This window comes from Macrotis lagotis, chromosome 2 (genome assembly GCF_037893015.1).
Source record: "Macrotis lagotis isolate mMagLag1 chromosome 2, bilby.v1.9.chrom.fasta, whole genome shotgun sequence".
Classification (NCBI taxonomy): Eukaryota; Metazoa; Chordata; class Mammalia; order Peramelemorphia; family Peramelidae; genus Macrotis; species Macrotis lagotis.
Window position 1 is genome coordinate 211,819,551 of NC_133659.1, and position 22,139 is coordinate 211,841,689.

The 22,139-nt window shown below is 33.1% G+C and overlaps 1 long non-coding RNA gene across 4 annotated transcripts in view; it reads left to right on the forward strand.

Moving 5' to 3' along the window:
* LOC141514148 (uncharacterized) overlaps positions 1 to 22,139 on the forward strand; it is a 240,844-nt gene that overhangs the window by 52,278 nt on the left and 166,427 nt on the right. For all 4 annotated transcript variants that reach the window (XR_012475954.1, XR_012475956.1, XR_012475955.1 and 1 more), the window contains exons 2-3: positions 12,921 to 13,005; positions 18,096 to 18,225. This is a non-coding gene — a long non-coding RNA (uncharacterized LOC141514148). The remainder of the gene's footprint in view (positions 1 to 12,920; positions 13,006 to 18,095; positions 18,226 to 22,139) is intronic.

The window sequence follows — 22,139 nt, forward strand, 5'->3', positions numbered from 1 at the left end:
AATTTTTTTTGAGTCTAACATGGTAGCTAGACTCCCAGGTACATTATTGGTGGAGCTATGAACTCATCCAACCTTTCTGAAGAGAAATTTGAAATTATGTTCAAAAGGCAACAAAAATGTGCATACCCTTTGATCTAGCAATACCAGTACTGCATCTATACCTTGAAGAGATTATGAAAAAGGGTAAAAACATCACTTGTACAAAAATATTCATAGTTCCCCTGTTTGTAGTGGCAAAGACTTGGAAATTAAGTAAATGTCCTTCAACTGGGGAATGGTTTAACAAACTGTGGTATATGCATGTCATGGAACACTATTGTTCTATTAGAAACCAGGAGGGATGAGAATTCAGGGAATCCTGGAAGGATGTTTATGAACTGATGCTGAGCAAGATGAATAGAACCAGAAAAACATTGTACACCCTAACAACAACAACAAGAAGGTGATGACCAACCTTGATGGACTTGCTCATTCCATCATTGCAACAATCAGGGACAATTTCGGGGTATCTGCGATGGAGAATACCATCTATATCCAGAGAAAGAATTTTGGAGTTTGAACAAAGATCAAAGACTATTACCTTTAATTTAGAAAAAAAATCATTATCTTACTATGTAATTCTGCTATCTCTTAATACTTTATTTTTCTTCCTTAAGGATATGGTTTCTCTCTCATCACATTCAACTTAGTTCATTGTATACCATGGAAACATTGTTAAAGACTAACAAATTGCCTTCTGTGGTGGGGCAAGGGCTGGGGGGGAAGGAAGATTAGGAGAAAAATTTAAAACTCAAATAAATAAAATCTTAAAGAAAAAAGTTTTGGCTATATATATGAGATAAAAAGAGGGAGAAAAACAGAGACCCTTTTTAAAGGGAGTCATGAATCAGAAAATAAGTTTCCAGGGAGACAGAGAGAATACATAATAAAGAGAATTAGATAATCATTTTTGGACATTAGTGTCAAAAAATGAAATTTTAAAAACTGATGAACAGCTATAAGTAATTGGGAAAATGAATAGATGGGGAATCTACTTGAGTGAGACAATAAGTCAGGTCTAGGGAATTACATGACCAGATAAAAGAAAAGAAAAAATGAATGAAAATCATAACCCCAAGGAGTTTATTCTTGCTGTCCTTTGAGCTCAAAATTTAATGACATTACTATGCTAGAGTCAAGGTTAAATATGTCTGACTTTGACTGATTATACCAATTTGATTTTGGAAGACTAACAAATCAGACACAAATAGTCCAAATGAATGATACCCTAAAGTTGTAAATTTCATGCTTCTTGTAAGTCATTGTAATTCTACTTTTCTTGTTGAGCACCATGACTTTTTTTTAATGCAGCCATACCATGTTGGATAGTGTCCTGTGTCAGTATTTCCATGTGTCACAAGTTTTGGAAGTTCTTTACAGGGATTTGAGAGTGCCTAGTGATGTTTCTTCTGATCTCCATATGTGTGAATGCCAATAAAATCTGTGAGTTCTCCATAAAATAGACCTTCAAGTAAATATATGTTTGGAATTCAAACAATGAGACCAGCCCAGAAGAGTTGCATTCTGTGTTGCCAGAGGATTAGTGCTGCCAATTTAAGATTGAGAGGTATTGAAGGTGAAAGAATTCACATACAGCTCTGGAATTTTAAAACTATTCAGTAATTATTATACAAAACTGCAAAATTTACAGATTAAAACCTTTTCTCCTCCTGCAGAGTTAGTAAACAGTTTGAGGACAGGTTAAATGAGCAAAGGATCAAGTCAGGTGCCTGAGGAAAAAGAGAGTGAAAAGATAAATATCCAGGAAATCGGGCTGAAAGGGAAAGGAGAGATAGCAGTAATGGTTGGTTTAATCCAGCCTTATGACATAAAGGCCCCTGGTTTTCCAGTGGGCCTAGGCTGGGAGCACAGCCACTAGTTTAAGAGGAGAGAAAGAGAAATAGTCATTCTTGCAGGTTGAAGGTACGATGAAGAAGAGACAGCTTGTCTTCCTGGTCGACTTAAATCCATTTCTCTAGTGGGTTGGACTAAGGTGGCACTTGGGGAATGGCTCCAGGTATTCTCCAATAGGCAAACTACAGGCTGGTCTTTCCTATCCCAAGGTATGTGACCTCTAAATCCAATATCTCATTTTCTGTGAAAGATGATTGTTACATCAGTGCAAGCTTAACCCATCAATATTCAAGGTCAGGTAGACTGGAAACTGGAAACTGAAGGAGGGGAATGAGCTGAGGCCTCTCCCACCTTGACAAATTCACATTTAACAAGGGAGAGTCACTTTGAACAATAGGAAATCTCCCAGACAGGCACAGACAATATGTTTTCTTCTAAAAAATTTATCTCTAATCACAGCATCTCCTAAGTCCATAACTCCCTGAATTACCTGCAGTAAGATTTAAATGCTTGACAATTTAGCTCGAGAAAGGATCCCCATGTCCTGTACCTTATTTTGCCAGGTAGTCTTCAGAATCATCTTAAGGCAATTCAAAGGGAAGCAATTCAGTATCCTAGCATGGCATTTATATGCTGTCCATGTTTCATAGGTAAACAGCAATGAGTTCAGTACAATGACTCTATAGATCTTTGTTTTGCCAGGCAGTCAATATATCCTTTCTCCCATATTTTTCTCTGGAGATTCTCAAACACCAAACTAGCTCTGGAAATGTGTACATCAACCTTATCTTCCATATGTACTTCCCTGAAAGTGAATTTATCCACAGTATTCAACATTTCTCCATTTGCAGTAACCATAGGGGCAAGAAAGAACCTTTGTTTCCTTTCTGCAAAGTTACCATAAGCAACAGATAATCAATTCCTATTCTTTTGTGTCTCAGGCTCAGAGGTTGCATTGTGTACATAATCATCTACAAACAAAAAAGTTGTTCAACAAATGTCTCTCCATTTTAATCTTGGCTTGTGGCCTTTTCAGTTTAAATAATCTACTACCAGGTGGTTGTTGACCTTTCTTTTATTTCTGTCCTCATTGAAGACTTTTGACAATATTGTTGAAAACATCACAATAGAAATCATAATAGCAAGCACCAGACAAATGAAAGTATCAAAGGGCTTGGTCATTTCAATGAATGCTGTATACATTCTCTGTTCTGCTCCTAGCATTTCTATAAGGAAATGTGGAGGAAATAAACGCAATTTTTTTTAGATTTTTTTTCAAGACAATCGGGTTTAGTGGCTTGCCCAAGGCCACATGGCTAGGTAATTATTAAGTGTCTGAGGTCACATTTGAACTCAGGTACTCCTGACTTCAAGGTCAGTCCTCTATCCACTGCGCCACCTAGCCACCCCAAAATAAACACAATTTTAACCATTCCTCAACACTTTCTGAAGCCATAGTAGTTTTCAAGTAGCTGACCATCTTCTATTTAAAGAATCAGTCTATTTAGGAGGACTTTGGTGAGAATCTTGCCAGCAATGACTAAAAGAAAGATTCTCCAACCACTATGAATATCACAGGAAAACTTTTCCAATGAAAGTATCTCTGAACATCTAAGAGATAACCCCCTCTTGCCATATAACCTGGAAGATTTGTCAGTTTTTTGTATAACAGAATGAGTATCAGGTACTTTACCACATGAGAGTAGCTTACTGGCATTCAAATCATCTTTTGCAGCTAGAAATTCAAATAGAGAGGGATTGACTTCAAACTGAGGTAGAGGGTCAATGATTTCAGCATTGATTGATGAGAATTGGTTAAAAACACTGCAGGAGTGTTTAGCACATTTCTCTAGGATCTTGTCCTCATTTATCATTTATTGTGGCTTTATCAGGGGTGAGTGGTTGATATATTTCATAGTTCTTTCCTTCTTAAATGACTTTTAGCATTTAGTGATGATGGACTGGTAATATCACCTTGGAAGTGTTCAGTCCTTTTCTCTAGGATTCTCTCCCTATGAGTGATCAATGTGGCTCCATCAGCACTGATTAGTTCAGATACAACATAGGTCTTTGGTCCATAAAAACCCTAAGAGCATCATAAAAGCACTTTGGATGTAAAATTATTGATGCAAAAAAATGTCATCTACCTTCTTAATGAGTCAAGAATCCTGCATCTCTCTAAGCATTACTTTACTTTTTTATGTGTGTAAATATATATTTTAATATGTACACACATGTGTGCATTATGCTGTATATATTTACATACATATTCACAGAAATGCCCTGCAGTAGATTCCAAAAGGCCTTCTCAAAGAACAGAAATTATAAACTTTTTTATATCTATACTAGAATATACTTTATATATATACATATATATATATACAAGGAACAAATATGCATCAATTTCTATGAATAGGCCTTATTGACAAAAACACTGCTAATATTAGGCTAAATAAATGGTTTTACAAGTTTTCTCATTGCTTTACTTTTGATGGAGATAATGCTACCTTCTTAGACAGATGAACTATTCTGTTGATAAATCTTATAGAGTTCCCATTTTTCATTTAATAGTTTTTTTTAATTTCCCCATCATTTTCATCAAATCAATCTTGAAGTTTGTTGAGTATTCTGACTTGCATGAGTAAATGCAATGATATACACCAAATCTCTGAAAACTTTGTTCTTTTTTGTTGACTCAGATTTTCTTCTAACTTAACAATGAATTAGAAACAAAAAAAAATGTAGAATGATGGATAAAACCAAAATCTCATTCTTTGAAATAACTAATAAATTAACAAGTCATTAGATAATCTAATTAAAAAGAGGAAAGCATAAAATCAGTTCAATATTATTGCAAATGAACAAAATGAAATCACAGGAAAAATAGAAGAAATAATAAAGATTAAAGCAATGTTTCCAATAATATGCTCACAAAACTGAGAATATAAAATTAGTAAAGAAAGACCTTCCAAAATAAAAAAATGCTCAAATTATTAAAAAACCAAATAGAGATTTTAAATAACCTAATCTCAGAAAATGAAACACCTAATTTTAAAGCAAATTCAAGAGAAAAGAATTAAAAACAATGATAATTGTATTCACAGTAGCAGTCTATTAAATTTCTAGGTAATAGTTAACATTCATATTTCAATAAATTATTCTTAAATGATGAGAAAGAAAGCCATCTAACATAATCCTTTTATAAGAATAATATAGTCTTGTTACCTAAATGAAAGACAGATTAAAAAAAGCTATAAGGTAATATAATTAATGAATTTTGTTTCAGAAAATTTAAACAAAATTCTATCAAGGAGACTATGGCAATTTATCGAAGAAATCATTCATTATTGCCAAGTGAGATTTATAAGCAAGGTCCAAGAATGGTTCAATATTAGGAAATCAAACATTAGGAAAGAAATAAACAGAATTAATCATATTGGTAATGAAAACATACAAAATCATCTAACATGATGCAGAAAAACCTATAACAAAGTATTACATTTCTCTATGTTTAAAAATATTATAAAGTATAGTCAAAGATGACTTTTTAATATGATTAAAATAATCTATTTAATTCCCAAAGTAAGTTTAATATCAAGGGAAATAAACCAGAACCTTTTCTATAAATATATGAGTGAAGCAAAGATCACTATTTTCTTTTTTCTTATTTGACATGGCTCTGAAAGTTGCAGCATCAATTAAAAAAGGAAACAACAAATAATAAGTATAGGTAAAAGAGAGATGAGACTATCTCTGTTGGTGTTATGATGAAAAATCTTGAAAATCTAGCAAAAAGGGGCAGATAGGTGGCACAGTGGATAGAGTACTGGCCTTGGAGTCAGGAGTACCTGAGTTCAAATCCGGCCTCAGACACTTAATAATTACCTAGCTGTGCAGCCTTGGGCAAGCCACTTAACCCCATTTGCCTTGAAAAATCTAAAAAAAACAAAAAATCTAGCAAAAATACTGAGATAATAATTTCAGCAAAGTTTAAAGTTATAAAATTGATCTTCAAAATTCAATAATATTTCTACATAATAAGAAAAACAAGAAGCAATAGCAGAAGGAAAAAATCCATTTCCAAATAATCATACAATGCATAAAATACCTGGAGATCAACTTATCAAAGAACAAAAGATTTCTAGGGTTTAAATTATAAAATATTTCTTAAATAAATAAAGAACAATATAAATTGTTGGAAGAATATCAAGTGTTTATACTCAGACCCTTCCAACACAAGGAAAATAACAATACTAGAAAAATAATTTGTATTTTGATGTTGTATCAGTCAAAAGGGATATTTTATTGAACTTGATAAAATAATATTAAATTAATTTGGAAAAAAGATCTATTAAAATAAAGTTAAAGGGGAATAGCACTATCAGACTTTAAATTATGTTATAAAGCAGTTGCCATGAAAAATATCTGTTTTTTTTTTTAAATAGAGCATTAATTCCATAGAAGATAAGATACTGGAAAAGCTGAAAACAATAAAAAAACACGAGAACTTTTGCAAAACAGAAGACATAAATTATCTATGAAAAACTCTATATTTGGTTTGAAAAACAAGGAAAACTGGAAAGCAGTCTGACAGAAATTGGTCTTAAGCCAACACCTTACATCATAGTCCATAATACAGTCTACACTGATTCAATTGTTATTTTGGTTCTTCAGTCATATCAGACTCTTTATGATACCATTTGGAGTTTTTTGGCAAAGCTATTGAAGAAGTTCACTATTTCCTTCTCCAGCTAATTTGACAAATGAGGTTAAGAGACCTGCCTAGGATCAAACAACTAGTAAGTCTCTGGGGTTGGATTTGAATTTAGGTCTTCCTAACTCTAGGCCCAGCACTCTATCCACTAGGCCACCTAAACCTCTAAATTGATGTATATGATAATATTACAGATCATTATATATATACATATATATATGAAATAGAAAAAGATCATGTTTTCCAGAAATATGGGTGGAAAATATTATTCTTAACCAAACAGTAGTCAAAGGCATTTACAAAAGAAAAAGAAATAAATTTCAATTACTTTAAAACTGAATAATTAAATCCTTTGTACAGAGATAATATATGCACCTAAGATAAGGTCAATTTTATATAAGGTAAGGGAAATAATTGAATTGGGAATGTTTATCAAATGTTTATCAAAATTATCTGACAAGAGTTAGTTATTCAAAGTAAATGAAAATTTTATTTGCAAATATTGTTCTGTTGTTTATTATGCTAGTTTATATCATAGTATACATGTCATTCCTTTAGAGATAAAATGCTCAAAATATATGTATAATTTTCAAAAGTATTGCAAACTATTCAAAACCACATTAAAGAATGCTCCAAATCATGCATAAGAGAAATGTATACTAAACAACCCTGAGGGATTTTACCTCGTCCCTTACAAATCAGCAAAATGACAAAAAATTGCAACAGTTAATTTTGGATGATTTATATAAAACATTTTTTTTATGTTGCTATAAAAATGGTGCAACTGGGGTGGCTAGGTGGTGCAGTAGATAGAGCACCAGCCCTGGAGTAAGGAGTGCCTGAGTTCAAATCCAGCCTCAGACATTTAATAATTACCTAGCTGTATGTCCTTGGGCAAGTCAATTAACTCCATTTACCTTGAAAAAACCTAAAAAAAATTGTACAAACATTTAGGATGACAATTTGGAATTATGAAACAAAATGACTAAAAAATCAAAAATCTTAGAACCAGAGGTTCCTTTATTGAGCTTATACTATGAAAAAGCTAGTCATTAAAAAAATTAGGAGCAATTTTATTTTTGAGAAAATTAAGAACTGGAAATAAGATAGTTCATTAATGGCTAAACAAACAGTACATGAATCTTATGAACTACTACTATGCTGTAAGAAATGATGTATGTGATGAATACAAAGAAGCTTAGAAAGGTTGCAGGAGATAGAGCAAAGTAAATAGAGCCCCCTCCATTTCACCCCAAAATCTACTACAATGTAAATAGAATAATTGTATATCAAAAATAAAAAAGTAATTTTAAAAAATTATAAAGATCCAACAGGATTTGAATAAAAAAATTCCTCTTTAAATCTTTTGTCTACATATGAGGCCCTTAGATGTTATGTTTTGCACAGGTTTTTTGGTCATTTTTTAATGTATCCATCTATTGGGCTGATATTTTTCCTTCTCTGAAAAATACAATTTTATAAGTGATGACTGTCTGGGAGGGTAGAGAAAGAGATATTGGGTATACCTGTAATCATATAAAAAGACTAAAGATAAAAAATTATTAACAAAGGCAGAAAAAGAGACTGAGTCTAATCTCTGACTATGAAGATATTTTTAAGCATAGCAGGTGGTTACATCTCAGTGCTGGTGAGTTCATTGAGGAATTTGGCCAAATTCAAATGTTCTGTCACATACAGTTTTATTGAATCTATTTAGACCCTACTTCATTCAATAAAAATATTAACCGATAAAACAAAAAAATTATCAGTTTCACAGAAATAAACATTTCTGAAATAATTATTAAAGGACAATGGAAAGAAAAACATAAATTTGAAAATGTTCATAGATGTAGAAATCTTATCATTCAGCACTGAGTTAAAAAAATTCATAATAGTTTCATTTCATTTGACTTCTGGTAATACTTAAAAATAATGTGATGCATTGAAGTATGAATGGATAGAGCATACTATTGAGTAATGGCTTTCATTTCCACAGAATACATAATAATCAGAGCTGAAAGCAATGAAAACACTTAGTATAACATTAATAAAACTCTGTCTTATCAATACGGACTTCATGGGAAGCCATTCACAAATAATTTCCAAGATAAGATATTAAAATGAAAATGACTCCAATCATCTTTAAAAATTGAAACTTTTAAAAATTTATTTTTTTCTACTTCAGCAGCTTAATAAATAACAATTGTTAAAAACATTTTCTCTCTAAAACCAAAATAAAATTCTGTTCAAATTTCCTGTTACCTTGAAGCTATCTATAAACCTTAATAACTCCTCTCTTCCTTAGATGTCTCTTGCTTCCATCCTGGAACTCAGAACCAATATGCAAAATAAAATGACCCAGTATGCAATTTGCTTGTAATACGAGAACTATTCACAATTCCAGGGTCAAGAAAAACATTAGCATATTCGTACAGTGGCAGACAAGTAGCAACTCTTTCCAGGTAAAGACAGGACCACAGAGAAGGAGAATAGTGAAGACATTTTCCTCTAATCACAGCACCTTGTAAGAACCAAAAATTGGCAGACCCCAGCTCTGAAAATAGCTACATAAAAAAGGTTGAAGTTCGAGACAGTACCTCCCCAGTTCAAGGTGAACAAAAGTAAACCCTAACATAAAGTTCAAAGTCAAGAAATAGAATGGAAAAAAATGAAAAAACACCAAAAGTAGAACTTAACTATAAAAAGCTATTATGGTCATAGGAAAAGCAAGACACCAACTCAGAAGAAGATAACATATTAAAACAGGTACAAGGGAAACATCAAAGAAAAACACTAATTGAGAAATGGAATCAAAATGGCAGAGTAAAGGAAGGAACTCCCCTGAGCTCTCCCTCAAACCCTTCAAATACTTTTGTAAACAAATTTGTAAACAAATTTAAGAGCCCATTAAAAATGGAGTGGAATAATTTCTCAGTTCTACACAAGTTAGAAGGTTGGCAAGAAAATCTGTTTCACTAGGGTGAGAGGAGAAATCAGTTCAGCACAGAGTAAGCAGAGAGTGCTCCAATAAAACATGAGAAGGTCTTAGGGTGGCTGAATCACTGACAGCAATGATGGTTTCCAAACCTCTCAGCCCACAGTAAGGGGGTTAGACAGTAGGGCAGAAGGAGATTTACAGGGGTCCTTCAGTTGACACCAGGGGCAGGACTTGGTTGTATTGTCTATGTGTGGAACTGGGTCACAGGCTTGGAACATAATTCCAGGGGAAGAAGGATCACTAGATTAGCAAAGTTTACAGCTGCAGAGAAGCAAGTCACAGTTCCAGGGTGGAATAGAGTGTTTGTGCTTATTCACATACAAGTGCACAGTACAGGATAGTAATAAAGACTTCTTTCCTTAGATCATACCATTTTGTAAGAGGTAAAAAATTACAGGTGCCTGGAAATACCTTTGAAAATAACTGAAAAGCTGCAGCTAAGAATAGTGCTCCCTCTACTTGGAAAACAGAGTTCTAAGAAAGAGATTGAAAAATAAAAAAGTATTCGGACCACTGGAAGTTCAAAATTCACATTCAGAAGATGACAAAGGCAAAATTTCTGCATCCAAAGTCAATGAAAAATACAAATCGATCTCAAAGTCTATTCAATTCAGTTCAATTCAAAAAGGATTTTGAAAATCAGATAAAAGATGTAGAGAAAAATTGGGAAGAAAAATTTGAGTAATGTGAAATAGAAGAGATGATTTAAGAATTATTAAACTAGTGAAAGCATGATAAAAATGAGGCAAGGGGAAAAAATGACTCTAGACAGCATACTACCCCAGGGTAAAGGAGAACTACTCCAATATTTTATATCCAAAGGATAAGAGAGAAATTTAAAGAATCCTAGAAGTGATCTCAGAATGAATCTCTTAGGAATACCATAACCAAAATTCAAGGAGAAAATATTGCAAACTACTATGAAGAAGCAATTCAAATATCATGGAGCTTCAGTAGTATTACAGAAGACTAAGTAGCTTCCATGTTAAAAGAGCAGTGGGTTTGAAATATAATATTTCAGAGGCAACTAGGTGGTGCAGTGGATAGAGCACTGATCCTGGAGACAGGAAGACCTGAGTTCAAATCCAACCTCAGACACTTAATAATTACCTAGCTGTGTGATCTTGGGCAAATCACTTAACTCCATTGCCTTGTAAAAACTATATATAGGTATAGATAATGTTTCAGTAGGCAAAGGATCTTGGATTGTAACCAAGAATAAATTACTCCACAAAAGTAATTAAATAATTGAGAGGTGGGGGATAAATATTTAATGAAATAAAGAAAGCTTAATTATTCCTTATGAAAAGACCAGAGCAGAAAAGAAATTTAGGATATACAAACAAGGTTCAAGAGAAGCTTAAAAAGAGTAAACATAAATGAGAAATTATAAGGGACTTAAAGATGTTCAACTGTTTATATCTCTATATGCGAAGCTAATATATGAAATTCCAAAGAATTTTATTATTATAAGAGCAGTTAGAGTCTATATAGGGTAGACTACAGAGGAAATGGGTATGAGTTAATTATGTTAGGATGATCTATGGGAAAAAATGGAGTGAGAAAGAGGGATGCACTGGGAGAAAGGGGAAGGAAGAGATAGAATGAGAAAATTTTCTCATATACAAGTGAAATGCAAGAAAGAGCTTTCACCTTGGAGGGGAAAATGGGGTGAGTGGGTAATGATAGAACATCATTTTCGCTGGAATTGGTCCAAAGAAAGAAGAAATACGTGTGTTTGTGTGTGTGTATTTGTGTGTGTGTGTGCGCGCACACACATATTCAGTTGGGTCTAGAAATCTCTTATACGCAAAAGGAAATAGGAGGGTAAAGGGATAGGAAAACCAAGGAAGGATGATAAAAGGCAAGGAGCAGTAAAGAGCACAGTGGTCAAAAATAAATAGACTTTTGAGGAGGGACAGGAAAAAAGAGAGAGAAAGATGAACAGAAGAAAATTGGATGAAATGAATTTTATCATAAATGAGAATGTAAAGCGGATGAGCTCACTTCCTCCCCGCCGAAATGGAAGCAAATAGTTGAATGGATTAGAAATTATAATCCAATAATTTGTTTCTAAAAGACACACTAGAAAAAGAAAGACACATACACAAAGTTAAAATAAAGGTCTGGAGCAAAATCTATTATGTTTCACTAAAATAAAAAAAGGCAGAAATAGCAATTATGATTCAGGTATAAGGAAAATTATATTTTAATAACAAAATAATAAAATAATAATAAAAGAGGACTTCAGTTGACAAAATGACAGAGTAAGGCAAGAACTACCTGGAGCCCCCAAATTGCTTCCCAATCTTATAAAAACTCCTCAGATAAAAATTTGGAGTGAGACACTAGCTTTGAGGGTCAGCAAGGAAAGATTTGGCTCACTGAATTTGGAGGGGGAGTGGGATCAAAGAGCATCAGTGACAAGCCACACCTTAGCCCCATCATGGGGTAAGTCAACATTTAGGCCATACACTCTACTGAAAGACAGAAGTTCAGGCAGACCAGCAAGGCATTAGCCAGTACTAGCCAACAACAAGGGCCTAGTCATTGCTAGTCTGTAGTACCTTCAAGGTGGGCCAGCAGATAGTGTCATGGAAACAATGAACATGAGCTTGGACAGACTTGGCGAAACAGTGGAGAGTAGTGGTGTTCTGTGCTCCATGTGATCATGAAGAGTTTGACATGACTGAAAGAATGAATATATAGATTTGTACTCTAAGCAACTCACTAATTCAAAAAATTACAAACAAATTTTTCATTTGAACTGATGAAAGAAGTTTCCAGATTGAAGATTCCTCACAGCAATAATAGCAAAATGTTAATGATGAAAATATATGCAGAGTTTTAGAAAAGCAATAATAATGCAATTTATCTGTTCTGTTAAAAGACTCCTTTGATTATACTTTTAAAATATTTTATCAATGTATTTTGTTTTATGTAACTACCATTTCCTATTATATTTTCCTTTTATCTGAGAGTCATCCCTTACAAGGAAGTTTAAAAGGGGGAGAATGGTGGACAGCACAGCAAAAATGATCAATACATTGAAAATGTGTGGTAAAATATTCACTATTCTACACCTGTCATTAGTCAGTCACCTTGTATCTGTTCTCTGGAGTCAAGATTGATTGTTATAATTTAATATATTTGTTTTTTTAAGGTTTTTTTAAAAATTGTTGCCTTTTTCCTTTATTACATTATTGAAATAATTTTACACAATGTTTTTCCTACTTTTGCTGAGTTCACTTTTCATGAGTTCATGTTTTCTCTTAATGTCCACTGATCATTGATTGACACTTCCTTGTCTTCCAGGTATTTGTAAACTGCAAGTTATAACAAGGCAGCCACCCTTCCCCACACCCTCAGATTGTGATAGAACAGTAACCAATGGAAAAAGGTATAAATGTTGAGCTATGTGATATATTTTAGAAAGTAGATATCTATTGCTTACAGAGCAAAATTTTCTTAAGATTGATTTGCCCTGTAAGCAAATGTGTCACTTCCCTCTGTCTCTTCCCCACTATAATACCTATCTCTGGAATAAGGCTTAAACTATAGGTATAATTTTGTTTCCTTCTCTCAAGGGGAATTAATAAGGCTCTAGCAAGAAAGAAAATAGTTATGTGAGACTGAAAGCAGTGGGGGAAATACAGAGGAGACTTCATAAGAATTTTGTCCTTGCTGGATCTCTGGAACCCTCTTCTAACATCTAGGAAGGCTTTTTGGACCTGGCTCTTAGCTAAGCCTAGAAATATCTCCCTTTGTTTCTCTGCTTCTTTGTCTCTCTGTCTCTGTCTGTCTGTCTATCTGTCTGTCTGCCTCCCCCTGCCTCCCTCCTTTTAGTGTGTTTCGATCTGGTACACTATAAAATCTAATGTTATATATGACTAATGAGAGAAGATTTCCTAATTCATTATTTACTTTCATCATCTTCAGTGTTCTGTTCTTTAGTCTTTTAGGTCTCCTCATGATCCCATTTGGGACTTTCATGGAAAGGTTGGCTGAGTAATTTGCCATTTACTTCTCCAGTGCATTTTACAGATGAGATACAGAGACACATAGGTTTAAGGGACTTGATCAAGATTGCATAGCTATTAAATATATGAGACTGGATTTATTTCCTCCCAATTCCATGCCAAATGCTCTATCTAGCCATAGTGCCTCCTAAAATACCCATGCACCATCTTTGAAAACATATCCATGAGGCATCAGTTCTTTGGTTTGGTCCTTTATAAAAATGACAATCTCAAGGTACTCTGTGGGTGTATATTCTCTAAAATAAAATCATGAGTCTCTACCAATGTGCTAACTTTTAATGGGAATTCAAAGGATAGTTGGCATATAACAAAATTATTTAAAGAAATGGCATAGTAGGGGAAATAACAACAAAATTCCCCCCCCACAATATCTTGTGTCACCTCATACAAACATGCATACTCTCAATGACAATAAAGCACATATGTGGGGAACATTCATAGAAGAGTACACATATAATGAATGTGTCTGAACAGTTCACAGAAGGACAACTTGGCTCTGATGTTACAGTGTTGATGTAATGGAATAGTGATGTGAGACTCTGTCATTTCTGCTCTCTTCTGATGTCATAGTTTTGTGGAATAGTAATCTCAAGGTTTTTGCATGATGTTATAGGATTTTCTCTCTCCAGCTTCTGGATCATCTAAAATAGTCTACATTCTCTTAAAAATCAGCAGCACTGTCATGGCTTTTTTATCTCAGATAAACTTTCACCAGTTCCTTTAGAAAAGGTATAAATCCTTGGGTCAGATTGGCAAAATGCCTTGAGTTGTGCTATCCTCTCAGAATTTATTATTTTCTTTGGACTCCTCTTTCTAGTCAAAGTTCTTAGGTTCTTTTGACAGAGATTTCAGTCTAGTTAATGTTAATGCTTCTGCATACTTCTCATCTTGCATCTTTGAAACTAAACTATTATCTAGGGGCATAGTGATTGAACCCCAGTTTCTTTCACTCTCTCATATAGAAAAATGGTTTGGGAAAATTCATAGAAGCAAACCAAACTCAGAAAGTTCATGTCTCTATTACTTACCTAAATACATTTCTGACATTTTATTTCCATTAAATGATTCAGTAAAGACCAGCAAGAATCCTCATAGTGAATTTTTATATTTATATGTGAAAATCTTGAGAATCATTATTCAAAATTATTTCAATTTGTAGGTTTTTAAAATTTTAGATAATTTTATTGCACTAGAAATTATCCCAAGACAATTTTTAAGTTCTAATTCAGTAATCCTATTTGAAGGGAAAAGGTTTTGTTCTACTGAATAAAAGAAGAAATATGTCACTTAAAAATTGTATTCCCAAAGCCCAGCATAGTACCTCACAGAAAGTAGACACTTAGTTAATGATTCTTGATTAACTGATTCAGTTCAGTAGACACAGTATGGTCCGCATGTAAAAGATGCTTCAAGATCTTAATATATGTTGGAAATTCCTTGGGAAGAAAACTCCAGTTTGGAACAAAACTAATTTATCTTCATTATAATCCATTAAGAACATTAATAGAGCAAAAGAAATGCAAATTGGAGGGATAACTGTGAATTTCTATTATTACATTTTTCTTTAAATGAGTGGAATAATATAGAAAAAATATGGAGTACTGACATTTGGCAATAACCACTATCCCATGACTGACTAAGTGGGTCACTGATCTGGTTTGAAAGAATTCCCATAGAGTATGCCACTTCAAACCATTTTTTATAGAACTATGGAAGAGATTGAAACCTAGTAAGAAAAATAAAGCCAAAATCTCTTCTCTGGTCACTTAAAGTGTTCTTCTTTTTTCCCCTTTGTAAACTATGTTCTGAGGCTTTAAAACTTACTTTTCAAAGAACTTTCCATGATCTCATTCAGAAATTTAGAAATGCTCAAATGGTGTCCTATAAAGGAATAACTATTTTATATGTTGACCATTTATCTTATAACTAGAAAAAAATCACAAATCCCAGCAATTACTTAATGTGTTATATACTGATAAAATAATTTGAAGAAACTTAGAAAGCTACAAAGATGGATCATACCCAGTGAATATTAAAAAATAAAGAGACCTTGAATTTAAGCTTGAATTCAGAAATGGAAATACACTGTATTTTTTTTCCTGCAGGTGATGACAGGCCTTAAAATGTAAAACTATTCTTGCCTGGAAAGGCTACTTACTTTAAAAAAAATTAGACATTAAATGATCTCTTGTGTATTTCTATGTTTCTCAGTGTTGTAGACAAATAGCAATGAGACATCCTATTTACTGTAATGTGGAGAAATGCCCCAAGCAGTTCAAAATGCAAGTCCCACCCCCAAAGCCAGATGGTGTTTGTGCCAATAATTCCAAGAAGATCCATTGAGAGAATGGAGGTGCCAGATCAGACACTGCTTTCTGCTGATTGTCTTATATTCACCCCAGACAATGTGAAAAGAATTAGTCTTAATGATCACTGATTAGTTTCTACTAGACTCATTTTTTTCAAATTTCTAAAAAGAAATAAACAAATAAAAAATATCCAAAAAACCAAAACTTCTTCTTTCCAGCCACCTTTGGACAGTGATATATATATATATATATATATATATATATATATATATATATATATATATATATATACACTAGACTATGTCTCTGCCAAGTTCAAAGTTAAAAAACCTTACTGTTCTGGCAAGAACTACAAACAATTTCCATTGTACTAATGAAAGCTAAAAGCAGTAGGATCTGCCATACTTTTCTTTGACACAGACAACACAGACCATTAAGTAGATATGTTTCTCTAATGGATCAATTTACTCAGTGTAACAAAATAAAAATCACCATCAACATGCATGTTTGGTTAAAAAAAACTGAGTAAAAACACACAATTAGACCATTCAGCTTTGGGGAAAAGCCTGTGCTTTGGAACATAATAAAATGGAACATTTCTCTTTTAGAAGAACATAAAAGTATGGCTTGCAAAAACCTTTAGAAGCAGTTATACCAAAATATTCACTGAACAGGTATATCCTGTGTTTTATTCAAGTCCTCCTTCAATTCTTATTTATGGTATTGCGATACCATGAGTTCTGGATTCTCGAAATAGATTTCAGCAGTTTATAAAGCTTTGGAAGAGCTTCAGTTATAGGTTCAAATGCCTGTCTTCTGGGGATTATACAAAACAAGGACTGAAGAAGCCCATAATCCAGAATTATCACTGGAGGATGATTTGGGGGGGGGTAGAAATTCACATACATAGTCTTCTGGAATGTGATAGAGCTGTGATTTCTTTTGATGGGTGAAATTCTCACATTGATGAAATCTTTCAATACTAAAAAGAAGTGAAGATGGAAGAGAGAAACACATGCAGAGCTATGAAATATTCCCTTCTATCCTTAAATGGATTATTTTATGTACTTCAACCCAATTCAGATTCTGTGTATATTTCATATAGCATTGCAGCAGGTATCTGAAAGTTTTGGCTGAATTTAATTGAATTCAATTCCACATATGATTATTAATCACCTACTACTTGCCATGCACTACTGATGATTCACACCAATGTACATACATATACAGATTCTTGTCCTTGAGAATCTTAAATTTGACAAGGAGAAACTGCTATTTAAAAAAAATAGATTTTGGAAATGCAGATGGGAGAAGTTTATTTATTAATGTGCAAACAAATGCTTTGTTATGAAAATATACTTATACCTTTAATATCCATTTCAAGTTCCATATGATGAGTATAAAAAACTTTTACTGCTATCTGAAATATTATTCATCATTTCCTTTACTTGCTAGTGGAATTAATTTTTTTAATTAATCCTTTTTACTTTTTATAATTGGAGTTCTCCATGCTCATTTACAGTCAGCCATTAAATATTTATTAAGTTTCTGCTATGTTCTTAGAGCATGGAAGATAGAGTATCTTATTCAAGGGTCAGCAGGAAGGTCAGTGTCACTGAATCATAAAATATATGAAGGTGTATAAAGTATAGGAAAACTAGAAAGGCCAAGGCAGAGGAAGAAAAACAAAACAAAACAAAAAAAAAAAACCACATACAGAAAAAAAGCAACTCTTCAGAAGCTGGTGAACACTTTATAAAAATTATCTCCTATGTATCTCTTTTCCTTAAACCTAATTCCTCATACCAAAAATAACTAATCTGTACACATGTTTATAAAAAATGTCAGTACAATGGTAATCTGACTGTTTGCCACTGAGGGGAGGAGGGTGGGAAGGTAGGGTGGAAAGAAATTTTATAATGAAAATATACATAATGTATGGATGAAAAAAATGATTACAGAACCAAAAAAAAAAACCCCAAAAAGCAAAGAATATGTTTCTAGGTTGCAATGAAGAAGAACAGACCAGATTATGAAGGATTTTAAAAGTCCATCTCATGATCTTGGAGGTAATAGGAATCACTGTTATCTGCTATGGCAAATGAGAATGACATGATCTGATTTGTCCTTTATCATTTCAGCAACTGAATGGAGGATGAACTGGTGTGCTGAGAGAATTAAAACAGAGAACAACTAAAGGCTTTTTCAGAGACTCCAGTTGGAAGTGAAAAAGACATACAAAGCAATGGTAACAGTGACAGAGGAAAATAGGTAAAATATAGGAGATATGTTGCAAAGGCAAAAATGACATGCTGTGGCAATTAATTTCAGACAGACAGTGAGGAGTCAAAGATAAATTCTAAGTTGTAAACCTCGGTAATTGGGAGGAAAGTGGTGCCCTTGGATATTATAGGGAAGCTAGAAATCCCTAGGGTTTGTTTTGGGAGGAAAATGATGAGTTGACTTTTGAACATTTTGAGTTTAATATATCCATATCTTGGGGGGCTTCTGGGGTAGAGCCAAGATGGCAGTGCAAAGCTAAGCATTGTCCCAGAGCTTTTCCTGATACAACATTAAATGAAGACTCTATATGGATGTTAAAGCTCCAGATCCCACCAAAAAATAAGAGTAAATCAGTTTCTCAACTCAAGACATCATGAAGAATCTTCAGTAAAGGTCAATCTGTTCTGGAAAAAAATGGGGAGTCCAGCAAAGGTTGTAGAGCAGGAAAGCCAACTGAAGGTTTTTATTCACATGCAATTCAGGTTACAACTAAGGAAGTTAATTTGATAATAGGCAAGCAGGGAGGGCCCCAAACACAAGGTCTATGAACTGAGAACACAGAGGAAAAAGACAGGATGGGGTTAGGAACAAACCACTGCATAGACAAAGCCTCGGCATAAAAGAAGAAAAAAATCTCTGTATAGGCAATACCTTGGAAAATAATAAGCTAGGGACCAAATTCTGGTTCCAACACATAAAGCTTGGAACTATACTTCCTATACCCCAGGAACAGAACTCAACTATAAAAATGAATTTTAAAAAATCAAAAAAATTCTAATCATAATAAGCTACTATCTAGATAGGGTTGACAAAAATGCCATCTCAGAAGAATCAAGTAGTGTCAGATTGCATGTGAAGTCTCAAAGGAGCTTATGAATTTATTTCAAAATCAAAATCTCTTAGAAGAACTCAAAAAGGATTTCAAAAACAAAGAAGAAATGAAGAAAACAAAAAGAAATTGATGGAACCAGAAACGACAACAAAGAAGTAAAGCTTTCTACATGAAACAAGTAACAAATTCAGCTAAGTAGCAGTATATAAAATAAACCAACATAAATCGTCAGCATTTCTCTATATGAATAACAATCCAAGAACAAGACTTAGAAAGAGAAATTTAATCTAAAGTAACTATAGACAACATATAATACTTGAGAAATGACCTCTCAAGACAAACCCCAAAACTGTATGAACACAATTATAAAGCACTTCTCACCCAAATAAAGTCAGATCTAAATAAGTGGAAAAAATCAAATGCTCATGGTTAGGTTGAGTTAATATAATGAAAATGACAATTCTATCCAAATTAAATTACTTATTCAGTGCTACACCAATCAAACTATCAAATAACTATTTTACAGAGCTAGAAAAAAATAAAAACAAAATTCATCTTGAGCAACAAAAGGTCAAAAATATCAAAGAAACTGATGAAAATAAAATATTAGGGCAGGTGGACTAGATCTACCAGATCTAAAACTATACTATAATGTGACAGTCATCAAAACTGCCTGGTAATGCCTAAGAAATAGAATTATGGATCTGTGGATTAAAATGGGTTCAGAAGAAACATTAGTGAATTACTATAGTAATCTACTGTTTGACAAACCTGAAGACATTAGCTTCTGGGATAAGAACTCACCATTTGACAAAAATTGTTGGGTAAACTGGAAAATAGTATGGGAAAAAACAAGGCATAGACCCATATTCATATCTTTACCAAAATAAAGTCAAAGTGGATACAAGATGGGTGGCTAGGTGGTGTAGTGGATAAAGCACCGGCCTTGGAGTCAGGAGTACCTGGGTTCAAATCTGGCCTCAGACACTTAATAATTACCTAGCTGTGTGGCCTTGGGCAAGCCACTTAACCCCATTTGCGTTGCAAAAAAACTAAAATAAAGTGGATACAAGATTTAGACACAAAGGGCAACACCATAGATAAATTAATAGACCAAGAAATATTAATCTATCACTTCTATGGAAAGGGGATAAATTGATGATCAAGCAAGAAATAGTTAATGAGATGAGAAAGAGGGAAAATGATCAAAGTCAGATGATTAGGCCATTAATGCATTGCTGGTGGAGTTGTGAGATGGTTCAACCATTCTGGGATATGAAACTATGCCAAGAGAGCAATAAAAATATTCATTTTCTTTGACCTGTCAATTCCAATCCGAGGGCTATATTCAGAAGAAATTAAAAAAATGGGAAAAGTCCCACGTGTTTCAAAATATTCATAGCAGCTTTTTTTTATAATGGCAAAGAATTGGAAACTGAGGGGATGTCCATCAATTTGGTAATGACTAAACAAGTTATGGTACATAAATATTATGGAATAATATTGTTCTATAAGAAGTCATAAATGGTCAGACTTTAGAGAAGCATGGAATGAGTTACAGGATCTGAACCTGAGCAAAGGGAGAAGAACCAAGAGAACAATGTACACATTAACAACAACGTTGTGAGATGATCAACCTTGATGAAAGCAACTCCTTTTTTTAGGTTTGTTTTTTTTTAGGTTTTTGCAAGGCAAATGGGGTTAAGTGGCTTGCCCAAGGCCACACAGTTAGGTAATTATTAAGTGTCTGAGACCAGATTTGAACCCAGGTACTCCTGACTCCAGGGCCAGTGCTTTATCCACTATGCTACCTAGCCGCCCCTGAAGCAACTCTTTTCAATAGTTCAGAGAACTTGGACAATCTTATTATGCTTATGGTCAATGCTTTCCTCATACAGAAGAAGAAAAACCAAACCAAACCAAAAAAATAAAATAAAAAATCCTTCAGTATCTGATGAACAGTTTATAAAAAATATCTCTTATGTATCTCTTTTCCTTAATCCTAATTCCTCATACTGAAAATGATTAATCTGTAAAAATGTTTATCAGAAATATTTATGTACAATGTTAATCTAACTGTTTATCATTCAAGTCAGGGGGGTGGGAAGGGAGGGTGAAAGGAAATTTTGTAACTTAAAAATATACATATGCATATGGATGAATGTTGGAAAATATTTATAACATGTATTTGTAAAAATAAAATATACATAGAAAATAAAAACAAAAAGAACATAAGTCCTTATATGAATAAAATAAAGAGGATATCAATGAATTAGGCAAACAACTTAAAAAGGTAGGAAAAGAACAAATTGAAAATCCCTAATTAAACAACAATTTAGAAATTCTAAAAATCAAAGGCAAATTAATAACATTGATAGTAAAAAAAACTGAACTAATAAAAAAAACTAATGGTTGATTTGCTGGAAAAAACAATAGAATAAATTTTAGTTAATCTGATGTAAAAAAAAGAAAAAAGTAAACCTAGTTACCAGTATAAAAAATGAAAAATGAAGAGGGTAAACACTACCAATGAAGAGGAAATCAAAGTGATTATTCAGAACTATTTTGTCCAAGTATATGCCAATAAGTTTGGCAATCTAAGTGAAATGGATGAATATTTACAAAAATATCAGCTCCTTAGATTAATAGAATAGAATAACCTCATAATAGAATAAACTCATTTCAGAAAAAGAAATTGAAGAAATCTTCAATAAATTCCCTAAAAAATAATCTCCAAGCCCAGATGGATTTACAAGTGAATTCTGCCAAACATTTGAAGAACAATTAATTCCAATTCTACATAAACTATTTTTTAAAATGGGAGTTCTGTCAAATTCCTTTTAGGAAACTAATATGGTACTGATATCTAAACCAGAAAAAGCTAAAAACAAAGAAAATTATGAACATTGATGCAAAAAAATTTTAAAAATTTTACCAAAGAGACTGCAACAAGTTATTTCTAGGATAATATACTATGATCAGATAGGATTTATACCAGGAATGGTTCAAAATTAAGAAATCATGGTAGCTTACCATATCAATAACAAAACTAACAGAAATCCTAAGGTTC